Consider the following 16,186-nt stretch of genomic DNA (forward strand, 5'->3'; position numbering starts at 1 on the left):
TTCCCTTCACTGCCGCTATTTCAATGGGCGCCTATGGCGGCACCCAAACTTGCGCCACAAGTGGGCCCCCAAATTGCCTGCTTCGGTTTTATACAGCAGTTCCACAGTTTCTACTATTCATGTGAATAAGCCCTTAATGTTAACAAACAAAAGCATCCCCCTGAAAAAAACGTACATTATTTTGCTCTATAAGGCTACTTTCCCACCAGGACGTTGCGTTTTAGGGGACGTTATGGTCGCATAACGTGCCCCTAACGCAACGCCTGGTGGTGTTGGATGTGGATGTCAGAGCGAGCCGCGTTGTGCAGCTTACTCTGGCGTCAGTGATGCCGTGATGCTCACTCTTGTGCGCATGCGGCATCACGTGGTCCCGCCGGCCAATCACCGCACAGAGCGGCCGCTCCCGGAAGTAAACACTGCACATCACAAAGTGCAGTGAATATTAATTAGCCATGTGCCTGGCCGCTCTCCCCTCCTCCCCAACATTACTGAGCATGTGCAAGCAGTCTAACTCGGCTTAGCCGCGTATAAAGTACTGCATGCAGTACGTTGTCTTGTGACGCAGCGTTACAATGTAACGCAACGTGGGCACTGTGAACAGCCCATTGATTTTTCATTACTGTGCGGTGGGCTGCGTTACAGGATGCACTAACGTGTGCCTGTAAAGTCCCACTGTGAAAGCAGCCTCAAAGTAACAAAGACATCAAAATGGAACATCAAAATTTATTCAAAAAGATTCATTCATTTTTATTATTGAACACACTGCTCGGTATTGTTCCATACTGTACAGCAGAATTATCATATATAGATCACCTGTGAATTCTGCTTGGCACATTCTTCCTGTTGCTCTCGTTGTGAAAGAGCCGATACACAGAAATCAGTCACTGTATATTATGAAGGTATATAAAAGACAGTCAGTGTTCTGTGCATGTTAAAAAAAAAATAGGTGTTCATGTTGTAAAGGCTCTGCCCAGATAGGCACATTAGTCCACATGTTATGGGACTGCTTCATAAGTAAAATGTTATGGTGGGCTGTGGAATTATATATCAAACAATCCTTTATTTCAGATTTTCACCTTACTCCACGCATGGCGCTTCTACACCTAGACTATAAAGAAATTAACCCTGTATATACATCACAGATATGTCATTTCATATTAACTGCACAATCCATGATCATTAGCAACTGGAAATCTACAGAGCCACTTTTATTCTCCAATGTACTCAGCATTTGTAAACGGAAAATGACTATGGAAGCTCATCTGAGGTCAGGTTACCAGGATCCATTAAAGGAGTCATCAGGCAAATAATAGGAAAGCTGATTTACTTACCTAGGGCTTCCTCCAGCCCCTTGCAACTGTCTGTCCCACGCTGATAGGAGCTATCAGAGCTAACGGAGCGTTCCCAGCCGCCGGCCCGGGGTCCCCGCATGCTTGTGCAGTACGCCGCTGACAACGTGGGCTTGATTGACAGCGGCACTTCACGCAGGCACAGTAAGGACGACCTCAAGGTCGTCCTCTGCAGAATGCGGGGACCCAGGGCCTGCGGCTGCGAATGGAGCTGTCAGCGTGGGACAGAAAGCTGCAGGGGGCTGGAGAAAGCCCTAGGTAAGTGAATTGGCTTTCCTATTCTTTTCCTGATGACTCCTTTAATGCTCGATGTAGGAATGCCTTGACTAAGAATAATAATCGTCAATATGACTCTTGAGAATAGAGTGCGTTATTTGTTACCTGGTTGCAGTTACTTATGAGTCGTTGTTTAGTTTTTCGGCCATATAGCTGGAAACACCATAAATTGTTTCACCATGATTCATAATACTTATACACTCACTGATATCGGCCTATTAAAGATTCGGTTATTATGTCAATTGGTGGATCGCTAGATCACTGCTCCAATTGCTCTGTTCGGCTGGGAGCCTGGTCCAAGCAACCAGCCCCAGTAGGTTGTGCTTACTTTGAGATGAGGTAATCCAGTACTAGGCCGATTGTATTTCTATTCCAAACCTGATTAATTCATTATTACATGTTAACTCTCTTGCTTCAGACATTGATGTTGCCTTCACTTGTAAAGCTTTTAAGATTAACATTAATCTTAACATTAACATATTATTATTATTGTTTATTTGATGTATATAGCGCCACCATATTATTTAGAAGTCAAATTATTCCTACTAATTTCCCCTATGGGGTATTATGGAGTAGTGATGAGCACAAATTTCACATAATTGTAATTATAATATTTGTAATTGTAATTTCGCATTGTAATTAGAAATTACAATGTGAAATCATAATGGGAAATTTCAGGTAAAATCATAATTTTGTTTGTGAAACGTAATTGGGGAGTGTAATTTCATAATTTTGTGTAAATGTCATGTATTTTTGTGCCGAATTTAGCGGTTCATAGCAAAGCCCCTATACAAGTTATCACCAAAATAGGTAGGTATGTTAAAGGGAACCTTAACTGGCGAGCAAAAAAAAATTCACTTACCTGGGGGCTTTCCCAAGCCTCCCGCAGCCGTCCGGTGCCCGCGCCGGTCCTTCGGTGCCCTCCGGTCTCCCTCCGCCGCTAAGTTTCGTTTTCGGACGACTGCCAGTTGTCCTCGGGCCACTTCCGCATTCCTCGTCGTAAACTGCAGTAAAGTGCACCGTATGACGCGTTTGGCATCATGCACATGACGCGTTCGGCGTCATGCGGACGCGCTTTACTGCAGTTTATGACGAGGAGTGCGGAAGAGGCCCGAGGACGACTGGCAGTCGTCCGAAAACGAAACTTAGCGGCGGAGGGAGACCGGAGGGCACCGAAGGACCGGCGCGGGCACCGGACGGCTGCGGGAGGCTTGGGAAAGCCCCCAGGTAAGTGAATGTTTTTTTGCTCGCCAGTTAAGGTTCCCTTTAAGGGCAATAGTAGGAACAAGAAAAGTTTTCAAAAAGAACTTGTAGTTTTTGAAAGAATCGATTTTTTAAAATGCAAAGAAAAATGAGTTTTCAACTGTCATTTTTCTGAGTTTAAAAAACATTTTTCCTTTGCATTTTTCAAATCAATTTTCTCAAAAACTACAAGGTCTTTTTGAAATATTATTTTTGTCTTGTTCCCACTGTTCCCCTTAACATACATAGCAATTTTGGTGATGAGGCATAAAAGGGGCCTCAATGATCTCTCCAGGTCAGCCTGAGTTCTCGGTAAACAGTATATGGATTAAGTAAACTTGTCATCTACTTGTCATAAATATCAGTTATATTACCTATAGTTAGAGGTATTACAGGCAGAGGGTCAGCAGGACAGCCAGACAACTGGTATTACTTAAAGGGAACCTAAACTGAGAAGGCTACGTATGTTTCCTTTTAAAATAATACCAGTTGCCTGACTCCAATACAAAAACGTAGAGCAGGATAAACGGTGATCCAGGCAATTCAACCTGGATGCTTGCCGGTGCCTTGCCTCGGCTGGATTGCTCCCACAGCCACAACGTTGTATGGAAAAGGAAAGGAGACGGCACACTACTGGCTGCAAACTTTTGCTGTATTGGGTGGACAAACACTACATGTTACGGATCCAACGATCCTTCATCAGGTGTTAAACAGCAATAACAGATGCAGACATGTATAAATACATCCCACATACAAACAACCCGCCCATCAAGGCTCCGCCCTCGAAGCCATTAACTCTTGAATCCCCAATCTGTAATAAAGTCCAAACGGTCATATGGCACTCCTGTAAGGCTACCAAAAAACATCAATGACTGACCGTAATACAGGTACTTCCGAGAAGGGACTACCTTGAGACCACCTGTAGAAAAACACGTAATATTATAATAAGCTGCAGTGATAAGATACATGCTGGTCACATTGCGATTTGCAAATCTGTTAAAACACAACAATTGTTGTACAGACAACATAAGTTATAAAAAACTTTTGAGTGGCAATCTCTCATTCATCCCTCTAGGGGTCACAACATCTAATGAGTAGATCCACTTTGCTTCTTTTTGCTTCAATTTCTTTTTGCAATTGATACAGCGCACTAAACCTGCCAATTACAACCACAGGGTTAGAGGTGCAAGAAGGGGATGGGGAACAGCTTGTTAATGATTACTACTGTGTAAAGCATCTATAGAAGTGATTATTACCAGCACAGGACAAATGAAGAGCTAACACTGTAGTTGAGGGAAGGTCCTTCAGGGCCCCTCTGGCCCAAAGGCCCCAATGTGGTAGCAACCTCTGCACCCCCTATTGCTAAACCACTGCTTGAGGCCGCTAAGTCCCGCGCTGTCTTCCCGGGTGGCTCCTTTCCCCCCAATACGGCCCGAAAGCCAGGACGAGTTGCGCTTTCTTTGTACATGTGCAGCCAGGAGCACTCCTGTCCCTGGGAGCATTCTGCACCTGCACAGTAGTACTGAGCGAGCACAGAACGCTCCCAGACATGGGAGCATGATGGGGGACTGTGCCTGGCTGGGCTGCGGCTATTCTGCGATTAGGGGTAATTGCCCGCTAATTGCACCAGTGTGAATGGGTCCTAACTATAGCACAAGAGTCCCTAATTCCATTCAAAGTAAGACACTGTTTGCATGGTATTTAAAGGTTTGCTCCATGTGTGTTTGTGTGGTTTCCTCCTAAGTTTCCCAAAAATATTAGTATTAGGTTTACTAGTTGTAGTATACTAAAGTTGAGTATTCACCACCCGATGGGTCCAGTGATGTCCTTTGACGACGAGCATGTGCGATTCCTCTTCCGACATTACATGGCGACATTACATGTCGGCGCACAACGAGCAAGAGCGGGAAGTCAAGCAATCGTGGTACATTGCGTGGAGTCGCCGGGGATTTTAAAGCTCCATTACACTTTTACGTCGTTATCAGCACACATCGCTCACGTGATTGCCTGCCTGTACCCACGTCGCGAGATCATGAAAATAGCCGCTCGTCTCTCAAAAAATTACTGGTCTTCGAAAAAATAAATGGGAACATGATGTGGTGGATACGGGCCTTAAAGAGACACTGAAGCGAAAAAAAAATGATGATATTATGATTTGTATGTGTAGTACAGCTAAGAAAAAAAACATTAAGATCAGATACATCAGTCTAATTGTTTCCAGTACAGGAAGAGTTGAGAAACTCCAGTTGTTATCTCTATGCAAAAAAGCTATTAAGCTCTCCGACTAACTTGGTCATGGAGAGGGCTGTTATCTGACTTTTATTATCTCAACTGTAATTGAACTGTTTACTTTTCCTCTGGCAGAGGAGATGTCATTACTTCACAGACTGCTCTGAAAGACTCATTTTGAATGCTGAGTGTTGTGTAATCTGCACATATTATAGGATAATGCAATGTTAGAAAAAACACTATATACCTGAAAATAAAAGTATGAGAATATTTTCTTTGCTGCTAATCTTCTAGTAATTATTCATAGTACACAACCAATTCATTATATCATATTTTTTTTTTCGCTTCAGTGTCTCTTTAAGCCTGATAGTAGATGTTAAAGAGACTCTGTAACAAAAAATGTCAGCCTTATTCTATCCTATAAGTTCCTATTCCTGTTCTAATGTGGTCTGGGTTACTGCAACCTTCTGTAGTTTCACCGTCTCTGAAATATCCTTACTTGGATCTCATCCAAATTCCTTTGTCAACCCTTGTCCATGCTCGGGAGGAAGGGGCTGCCTCTGTTGTAATGGGGACAAAGTATGCACGCCCCCTCCAGGCACGCCCTGTGTGCAGTGTTATTGTATCACAGACATCCTCTGTGCTCTCAGATTTAGCTGCTCTCTCTGTGAGGCTGTCTGTATGTTTGCTGTCTGTCACATGCTTTACATGCAGAGAAGGTGTGACGAGTGCCACACTTCACTTCACTTCAGCAGCACAGATCCCCAGCAGGAAGAAGCAGAATGAATGAATGTACAGCTGGATCATATAAGCTTGTAGTATACAGCAACATGCCCTAGTGACTGCAGCTCTGGTGCTTTGAGTCTTCCAGGAGAACAGTGAGATATAGCTGTTCTGTGTCTTGTTTATAATACAACACATCTAACTAAATTATTATTGCATGAAAACCAGGATTAAAAGACAGCCAATACAGTCTGAACACTTCTGTGCAGAAATATGAGTTATTGATATAACCGGTCCGGTATGACGTAAAGAGCTATGCTCAACATAAACATGGAGTCTGTATTTAAAAAAAATGTCTAAACACTTCAAAAACAGGAATTTTAGTCATATTAATCACAATCACATAATAAGCTCACCAATTTCCACTGTGCTTGGTGTTGTGCCACTGGCATCACCTGCATTGGTATAGAAACAAATGATGTTATCACTATACAATGGGTAACATACCATAGTTATAATATTGTTATAGGACCACTATCGTGAAAAATGATAACATTTAAAATAAATGTTAACACATACAAATAAAGGGCTTGATTCACAAAGCGGTGCTAACCTACTTAGCACGTCTAAAGTCTTTAGGCGCGCTAACCAGGGTGCTAAGTAGGTTAGCACCGGTTTTCTCAATTGAGAAATCCGGTGCTAACCTACTTAGCACCCTGGTTAGCATGTCTAAAGACTTTAGACGTGCTAAGTAGGTTAGCACCGCTTTGTGAATCAAGCCCAAAAAGTATGTTTCTTCCAAAGTAAAATGGGCCATAAATTACCTTTTGGGTACTTTTACAATTGTCAAATGCGGAAAAGTTTTTTTAAAAAGGATAGGAAAAATATAATATAGAAATTATATTAACCTATTTTAGTTCCTGGACGTAGAAACTACGTCCAGGAACCATGTGCGCTACCGCGTGCTCCCGTGGCCGATCACGTGCGTGCACGCGCGCTCCAGGCCCCCGGTTCGTTAGCCAGGCAATCAGTGAATCGGGCTATCGTGCCCGATCACTGATTCATCTCCCCCGCTTAAAAAGCGACAGCTTCTCTCGGAAGCTGCGCTTTTTCTGGCTGTTGCCTCCCCCATGCGTCTCTCTAAGCGTATGTTACGCTTAGAGTGACATCATGTAAACAAACTCATGGCCGCCATCTTGTGGCCAAAAAGTAAAACTACAACTAAAAGTAAAAAAAATAAAACTCAAGACACATTTACATTATAAAACTATTGTTTACATCCCACCCTCCCAAAAATACCCAAATAAAATGTTTAATATAAAAAAAAAACATTACAATTAAAAAAAAAACCATGTAAATATTTACCTAAGGGTTTAAACTTTTTAAATATTAATGTAAATATGAAATATTTCTATATTTTTTTTATTTTAAACTTGTAAATAGTGATAGATGCAAAATGGAAAAAATGCACCTTTATTTCCAAATAAAATATTGTCGCCATACATTGTGATAGGGACATAATTTTAACGGTGTAATACCCGGGACATATGGGCAAATACAATACGTGAGTTTTAATTATGGAGGAATTGTGAAGAAACGGGCAAAAGCCGCCGCTTCTCAGGGTGAGGCGGCTATTTCCGCGTCCAGCATGGAGTCACAACGCGGAAAAACCGCCGCATGCCGCATAGGCAGAGCGGCGGAATCCGCATTGGGAGCGGCGGAATCCGCATTGGCAGCGGCGGAATCCGCATTGGAGGCGGCGGACTTGCTGCATGGCAGTGTCTCTGACAAGGGGGCTGAGCGTGGGGAAGCCGCCGCTGGTGTAGTGAGCGGTGCGGCGGCTCCCACGCCCAGTCCAATGGATACATTGCAAGACAGTACTGGTGTGGCTGGGACTGATAGTCCACCAAGATTCAAAGTGACACGCGCGCGCGCACAGAGGCAGAGCTTATAACAGCCAGAAGTGAGTCAGCTGACCAGGCCGGTCAGCTGACAGTGGTTACACCTCTCATTGGTCCAGCATTAGGGAGGGGCCTGGAGAGTGTTCTGGTATATATACTGCTGGCTGTTCAGTTGTTCTTTGTCTGGCGTTGCGATCACTACGTGGTTAGTGTTGGGTGAACACCTAGATGTTCGGGTTCGCAAACGTTCGCCGAACATCGCTGCGATGTTCGGGTGTTCGCGCCGAACTCCGAACATAATGGAAGTCAATGGGGACCCGAACTTTCATGCTTTGTAAAGCTTCCTTACATGCTACATACCCCAAATTAGCAGGGTATGTGCACCTTGGGAGTGGGTACAAGAGGAAAAAAAATATTTGAAAAAGAGCTTATAGTTTTTGAGAAAATTGATTGTAAAGTTTCAAAGGAAAAACTGTCTTTTAAATGTGGAAAATGTCATGTTTCTTTGCACAGGTAACATGCTTTTTGTCGCCATGCAGTCATAAATGTAATACAGAGAAGAGGTTCCAGGAAAAGGGACCGGTAACGCTAACCCAGCAGCAGCAGCAGCACACGTGATGGAACAGGAGCAGGCGCAGGAGGAGAAGGCCATGCTTTTTGAGACACAACAACCCAGGCCTTGCATGAGGACAAGAAGCGTGCGGATAGCATGCTTTTTACCGCCATGCAGTCATAAATGTAATAAAGATAAGAGGTTCAATAAACAGGGACCGGGCGTCAACGCTAACCCAGCAGCAGCAGACGTGATGGAACAGGAGGAGGCGCAGGAGGAGAAGGCCACGCTTTCAGGTGCAACTCAGGCCTTGCATGAGGACAAAAAAATGTGTGCGCAAAGCAATGCAATAAGTAGTTTTCAGGACACAATGGGCTATTCGGAGGAGCTATTCCCACCCCCACAATCTTCTACCTGTGAAAGGTCAATGGAACAGCCACAAATGTTGTGCCCGGATTCACAACCTTTTTCTGTGGAAAATTCACCTCGCACTGAAATGCAAGGCGAGGCCGAGGATGAACATGAGGTCAACAACTCAACATGACGCAAAATGGGGGCAGAACAGAAAGCTGCTTTCAATGTTTTGAAGGCCTTAATTGCCTCCGGTGGCCAGTTAGATGCATCATTCATCACACCCAAATCCCAGAGCAATGTGTGCAGGAATTTGAATCGCAGGAGGTGTACCGAGATCATCTGGACAAGTGACCAAGTGACAAGTGACCAAGTGAAAAGTGACAAAGTGACCAGTAACAAAGTGACAAAGTGACAAAATGACAAAGTGACAAGTGACAAAGTGACAAAGTGACAAAATGACAAAGTGACAAGTGACAAAGTGACAAGTGACAAAATGACAAAGTGACCAGTGACAAAGTGACAACTGAGAGGTTGTTCTGGGGAGCTCCACTGCACTCAGTCGCATATGAGGAGAGGTCTCGTCGGGACTGCTGATCCTCCTCAGCTTGCTCAAAGCCTTGAGGGTTCCTGAAGATCCTCTGCTTGGAGTTCGCCGGGGTTCAGCTTGGTGTCGGGGTTGGCGGCGTCCTCCTCACTCCAACGTGGCAGATCTTCTGTTGAAGGAAAAAAAAAAAACATTGTTAAAAGTCCAGTACCGCTTCTGAAGGACTCACCAAGAGATGCAGGAGCGCTTTAATCTAGCGCACCATCGCTCGCTGGGTGATGTCCCTCCCTACGCGCTGGAATTCTACGCTGCACATGCTAGCACGCTTTTGCGCAGTGCCGAGGCGCATTCCAGCAGCTAGCTACCAAGCTTCTGTGGATCTGATTGGGCCACCATGTTGGATCTCTGCCAAGTCCTCCAAAATTTTCAGTAATCCACGTTGCGTGACTGAGCAGTGACAACTCTACAGTCAGCATTACAATACCACTGCTGTGTTTACTGAAGAAATCAATGTTGAAGATGGAAACCGCTGGCATGATGCAAGTGGGGGATTCTGAAGATGAAAACGATCAGCATGATGATACCAACATCAGGCAACCTGCCTCAGGAAACGCTGGTCCCAGCTATGACAAAGAACAGGACGAGGAACAGCTGGAGTTGGAGCAGGAATTGGATGCCCCCACTGCCGAGGGACAGAGCGGTGCACGTTGGACTTCCACAATTTAGCGGGAATGGACAGCAGAAGAGGAAGAAAGTGATGCTGGTGACGAATATGGTGCATCACAACAATCACAACGCTCACAAGAACATGAAGACAGAGGAGTCTGGCAGGACTCTCTTGCACACATGGCTCAATTCATGCTAGACTGCATTGAACGCGGCCCGCGCATTATTCACTATTCATTATTCATTATTATTCATTATTCTGGAATCTGGACAACACCAATTACTGGGTTTATACCCAGTTTATACAAACACAATGTTAAAAAACTGATTGAAGAAAGTGTCAGACAGGTAAAAAATGGAACAATTCCAGCAGGCCCTTGAGGATGGAGACTTTAGAGAGGAGATTGACATCCTCCTCCTTCTCTAGCCAGTTGTACGCCGACAGACTGACTTCAGCAAACCCAGGAGGACCAGGAGGGCAGCAAAGAACACAAGCTGCTGCTAGTGCCGAAAAGGGAATGGTATTGGCAGTGTCCTTGGAGTGGGAACATTTTCTGACACCCATGCAGCAGCCCACAGAACAGCAATCGGGCAGTTCCATGTCCTCCAACACCAATCGCCTGGAGAAGATGGTCAAGGTCCAGGACTACATGTCAGATGGCGTAGCTGTGTTGAACAATCCATCTGCAGACAGACGGTGAGTGTGACAGGCAGCACAGAAGGACCATGGCAACTCACTCATAGTACCACAGTTTGATAGTGCTGCCCAAAAAATTATATGGATCCGTGGACCCGGGCACTGCGGGCAGTACTGGGAAGTGGGAACACAGATTTTAGTACCTAAACACACGATACAACATGTTTTCCGGGGTCGGACTCTGAGGCACATACAGATGGTCCCGATCATCATCCTCATCATACAACTCTTCTACTGAGTCTGACCCACCCACCACCTCTGCCACCCCAACATCCCCAGACACAGACCCCTCATCGTCCCCAACATTAACTTGGGATGCTGGCCTGAGCCAGACCTCCTCCTCCACATCAGGCCCCATCATCTCCTCAATGGCAGCCCTCATTAATCGCTCTGTCGACGGACCGATGGACACAACGTTCTCCTCTGGGGAGGGCTGCTGCTGACCACTGGCTGCTGGGGTGGATGTTATAGCTTGCGTGGGGCGTTGGCTGTTGCTGTTGTTGGGAGTGCTGCTCACAGCGGAGGTCTCTGAGGAACTCATGGTGAGCTCATATAGTGGTTGGCGGTGAGTGGAGTATTACTGATCCCAGCAATATACACACTGACTGGCAGAGTACGCAATGCTATATAGTCTGGCTGAGCGGTGTACACAGAGTGGCAGTACACACAATGCTATATAGTCTGGCTGAGCGGTGTACACAGAGTGGCAGTAAACAATGCTATATAGTCTGGCTGAGCCGTGTACACAGAGTGGCAGTAAACAATGCTATATAGTCTGGCTGAGCGGTGTACACAGAGTGGCAGTGCACACAATGCTATATAGTCTGGCTGAGCCGTGTACACAGAGTGGCAGTACACACAATGCTATATAGTCTGGCTGAGCGGTGTACACAGAGTGGCAGTACACACAATGCTATATAGTCTGGCTGAGCCGTGTACACAGAGTGGCAGTACACACAATGCTATATAGTCTGGCTGAGCGGTGTACACAGAGTGGCAGTAAACACAATGCTATATATAGCGTGGCTGAGCGAGGTACACAGTGGCAGTACACACAATGCTATATAGTCAGGCTGAGCCTTGTACACAGAGTGGCAGTAAGCACAATGCTATATAAAGCATGGCTAAGCGAGGTACACAGTGGCAGTACACACAATGCTATATAGTCTGGCTGAGCCGTGTACACAGAGTGGCAGTAAACACAATGCTATATATAGTGTGGCTGAGCGAGGTACACAGTGGCAGTAAACAATGCTATATATAGTGTGGCTGAGCGAGCGGTGTACTACTGTTCCCAGCAGCGACACACAATGACTGGGGGGGACCCTGGCTAGCGTGGCTGGAGAGCGAACTACCCTGCCTGCCTACCCAAAGCTAAACCCACAGACAAATGGCGGAGATATGACGTGGTTCGGGTATTTATTTACCCGATCCACGTGACCGTTCGGCCAATCAGAGCGCGTTCGGGTCCGAAACCACGTGATCCGTTCGGCCAATCACAGCGCTAGCCGAACGTTCGGGGAACGTTCGGCCATGCGCTCTTAGTTCGGCCATGTGGCCGAACGGTTTGGCCGAACACCTGATGGTGTTCGGCCGAACTCGAACATCACCCGAACAGGGTGATGTTCTGCAGAACCCGAACAGTGGCGAACACTGTTCGCCCAACACTATACGTGGTGGCACGCAGACCTGAGTCAGATCCGAAAGTGTGCCGGGACCAGCTGGAGCTGTAATCCTACACTTAGCTAGATTCTGTTGATAGTTTAAAGTACTAGTTTGATTGTGATTATCTGTTATGACCTTCTGCCTGCCTGACCATTCTCCTGAACTCTGATCCTGTACTTTGTCATTCTGATACTCTGTTGCCGAACCCCGGCTCGTCCATAGACTCTGCATCTGCCTTCTGATTTTGTACCCCGATATTTCTGATACCCTGTTGCCGAACCCTGCCTGTACTTTAGACTCCGCCTTTGCCTTCTGAATCTGTACCTTGTCTGTCCGTGTGGTTACGACCTGATCTGTCCGACCTCGAGAACCGACCTTACTGTTAGAGGCGGTTCCCAGTCCTGATAGTGACACTTCCTCTAGAGTGTCACTCTCGTTCTGTCACTCCTTCTCTCAGCCTGACTCCTCCCTCCGGGAGAGTCCAGTACTCCTTACTGCTCTGAGGCCCAGTCCTCTCATTATTACTGTTTGCACCAAACACTCTACTCAGGTGTCCAGAGGTTAGCTTGTATATCTGATTATCGGTGATACTGCAGATCATCAATAATCAGGTATATATCTGTATTTCCAGTGATACTGCAGATCACCGGTAGTCAGATCCTCTCTGTGTTACACCGATCATTACAGGCATGTATTATTTTAAAACTATAATGGCTGAAACTGAGAAATAATGAATTTTTTCCGTTTTTTTCTTATTCTTCCTGGTAAAATGCATTTACAGTAAAGTAGCTCTTAGAAAAATGTACCCCCCAAAGAAAGCCTAATTGGTGGCGGAAAAAACAAGATATAGATCAGTTCATTGTAATAAGTAGTGATAAAGTTATAGGCTAATGAATGGGAGGTGAACATTGCTCGGATGCATAAAGTGAAAACGACTGAAGGCTGAAGTGGTTAAGTTGGCCAATAAATATTATCCAGATTTAAATCCTCCTGCTTTTACTGATGGCTAACACACTACTAATACAGTACTAATATAGGCTGGATAGTGTACTGGTTAAAGTGACCCAGAGAAAAATAAAAAGCATGTTTTTTACTTACCCTAGGCTTCCTCCACCCCCATAAGCATGGGTGCGTTCTTCGCCATCCTCCTTAGCGCCACCGTTCAGCCGCAATCTGCTCCGGTAAGCGGGTGTGTGACGTCAGCAGGGGACCTTCTGCGCAAGCGCAGTTGGTCCCGGCTGACATCACTCGGTCAGACTGAGCCCGACTGAGCTGTCTAACGGGGTTTGATTGCGGCTCAATGGAGGATTCTGGCTGTACTGCTGGAGGCACGCATGAGGACAGCGAGGGACGCATCCATGCTTATGGGCCTGGAGAAGGCCCCGGGTAAGTAAAAAACAGGCTTTTCATTCATCTCTTCTTTTCTTTAAGGGCTCTGCCTCTGACACAGGAGACCAGGGTTTGAATCTTGGCTTTTCCTGTTCAGTAAGCAAGCACCTATTTAGTAAGCAGGCCTTGGGCAGGACTCCCTATCACTGCTACTGCCAACTGAGCATGCCCTAGTGACTGCAGCTCTGGTGCTTTGAGTCTTCCAGGAGAACAGCGAGATATAGCTGTTCTGTGTCTTGTCTATAATACAACACATCTCACTAAATTATTATTGCATGAAAACCAGGATTAAGACAATACAGTCTGAACACTTCTGTGCAGAAATATGTGTTATTGATATAACCGGTATGACATAAAGAGCTATGCTCAACATAAACATGGAGTCTGTAGTTAAAAAATGTCTAAACACTTCAAAAACAGGAATTTTAGTCATATTAATCACAGTCACATAATAAGCTCACCAATTTCCACTGTGCTTGGTGTTGTGCCACTGGCATCACCTGCATTGGTATAGAAATAAATGATGTTATCACTATACAATGGGTAACATACCATAGTTATAATATTGTTATAGGACCACTATAGCGAAAAAAGATAACATTTAAAATAAATGTTAACACATACAAATAAAAAGTATGTTTCTTCCAGAGTAAAATGGGCCATAAATTACCTCTTTGGTACTTTTACAATTGTCAAATGCAGAAAAGTTATTTTAAAAAGGATAGGAAAAATATAATATAGAAATTATATTAATTTACATTATATTAAATAGAATATAAAAATGATCTCCATGGAGATAACTCAGGAGAATTGCATATGGGCCAGTTTTGGAGGAGGGGATGACAGGTGACTCACTGTTTGCTTTACAAATGTTATTATAATCCAAATTCCTGACCTTGATGGAGTTTGGGACTTGCGTAAAGCCCGGCACACATGGCGTAACTTCTGTTGTAACTTCTGTTGTCCAGCAGGGATCGATCGGTACACAATCCCTCAAAGTAAACCTGAGATGAAAGCAATCTCAGGTTCTATACTTACCTGGGGCTCACTTACTCCCCTTGAGGTCAGTGGCGTACCTAAGGAGCTATGGGCACCGGTGTAAGTTTTCATTGCCCCCCTCACCCACCAAGCACTCTATACATGGCAATTGATACAGCGCACTAAACCTGCCAATTACAACCACAGGGTTAGAGGTGCAAGAAGGGGATGGGGAACAGCTTGTTAATGATTACTACTGTGTAAAGCATCTATAGAAGTGATTATTACCAGCACAGGACAAATGAAGAGCTAACACTGTAGTTGAGGGAAGGTCCTTCAGGGCCCCTCTGGCCCAAAGGCCCCAATGTGGTAGCAACCTCTGCACCCCCTATTGCTAAACCACTGCTTGAGGCCGCTAAGTCCCGCGCTGTCTTCCCGGGTGGCTCCTTTCCCCCCAATACGGCCCGAAAGCCAGGACGAGTTGCGCTTTCTTTGTACATGTGCAGCCAGGAGCACTCCTGTCCCTGGTACCATTCTGCACCTGCACAGTAGTACTGAGCGAGCACAGAACGCTCCCAGACACGGGAGCATGATGGGGGACTGTGCCTGGCTGGGCTGCGGCTATTCTGTGATTAGGGGTAATTGCCCGCTAATTGCACCAGTGTGAATGGGTCCTAACTATAGCACAAGAGTCCCTAATTCCATTCAAAGTAAGACACTGTTTGCATGGTATTTAAAGGTTTGCTCCATGTGTGTTTGTGTGGTTTCCTCCTAAGTTTCCCAAAAATATTAGTATTAGGTTTACTAGTTGTAGTATACTAAAGTTGAGTATTCACCACCCGATGAGTCCAGTGATGTCCTTTGACGACGAGCATGTGGCAATTCCTCTTCCGACATTACATGGCGACATTACATGGCGGCGCACAACGGGCGAGAGCGGGAAGTCAAGCAATCGTGGTACATTGCGTGGAGTCGCCGGGGATTTTAAAGCTCCATTACACTTTTACGTCGTTATCAGCACACATCGCTTACGTGATTGCCTGCCTGTACCCACGTCGCGAGATCATGAAAATAGCCACTCGTCTCTCAAAAAATTACTGGTCTTCGAAAAAATAAATGGGAACATGATGTGGTGGATACGGGCCTTAAGCCTGATAGTAGATGTTAAAGAGACTCTGTAACAAAAATTTCAGCCTTATTCTATCCTATAAGTTCCTAATCCTGTTCTAATGTGGTCTGGGTTACTGCAACCTTCTGTAGTTTCACCGTCTCTGAAATATCCTTACTTGGATCTCATCCAAATTCCTTTGTCAACCCTTGTCGATGCTCGGGAGGAAGGGGCTGCCTCTGTTGTAATGGGGACAAAGTATGCACGCCCCCTCCAGGCACGCCCTGTGTGCAGTGTTATTGTATCACAGACATCCTCTGTGCTACAACACAAAAGTACCCTTTCCAAAGAGGACTGAAGATTAAGACTTAACTTTTAATAATATGTATTAAAAAAGACCTATTTGTTAAACACATAGAAAGTGACCAATTGGTAGGGGGCTATTATCGGTGGTAGCAAATTACCGTCCTCCCCTTTTCCAATATCTAACCAGTAACTCTACACATAACTCG

The 16,186-nt window shown here is 45.2% G+C and overlaps 1 protein-coding gene across 1 annotated transcript in view; it reads right to left on the minus strand.

The window, feature by feature from the left end:
• Window positions 1-16,186, minus strand: part of LOC137562808 (adhesion G protein-coupled receptor E1-like) — a 103,355-nt gene that overhangs the window by 47,899 nt on the left and 39,270 nt on the right. The window contains exons 3-5 of the mRNA XM_068274516.1: window positions 6,236-6,274; window positions 3,745-3,786; window positions 814-884 (exon numbers count right to left, since the gene is read on the minus strand). The gene's annotated coding sequence lies outside the window, so the exon portion shown is untranslated. The remainder of the gene's footprint in view (window positions 1-813; window positions 885-3,744; window positions 3,787-6,235; window positions 6,275-16,186) is intronic.

This window comes from Hyperolius riggenbachi, chromosome 3, assembly GCF_040937935.1.
Source record: "Hyperolius riggenbachi isolate aHypRig1 chromosome 3, aHypRig1.pri, whole genome shotgun sequence".
Taxonomy (NCBI): Eukaryota; Metazoa; Chordata; class Amphibia; order Anura; family Hyperoliidae; genus Hyperolius; species Hyperolius riggenbachi.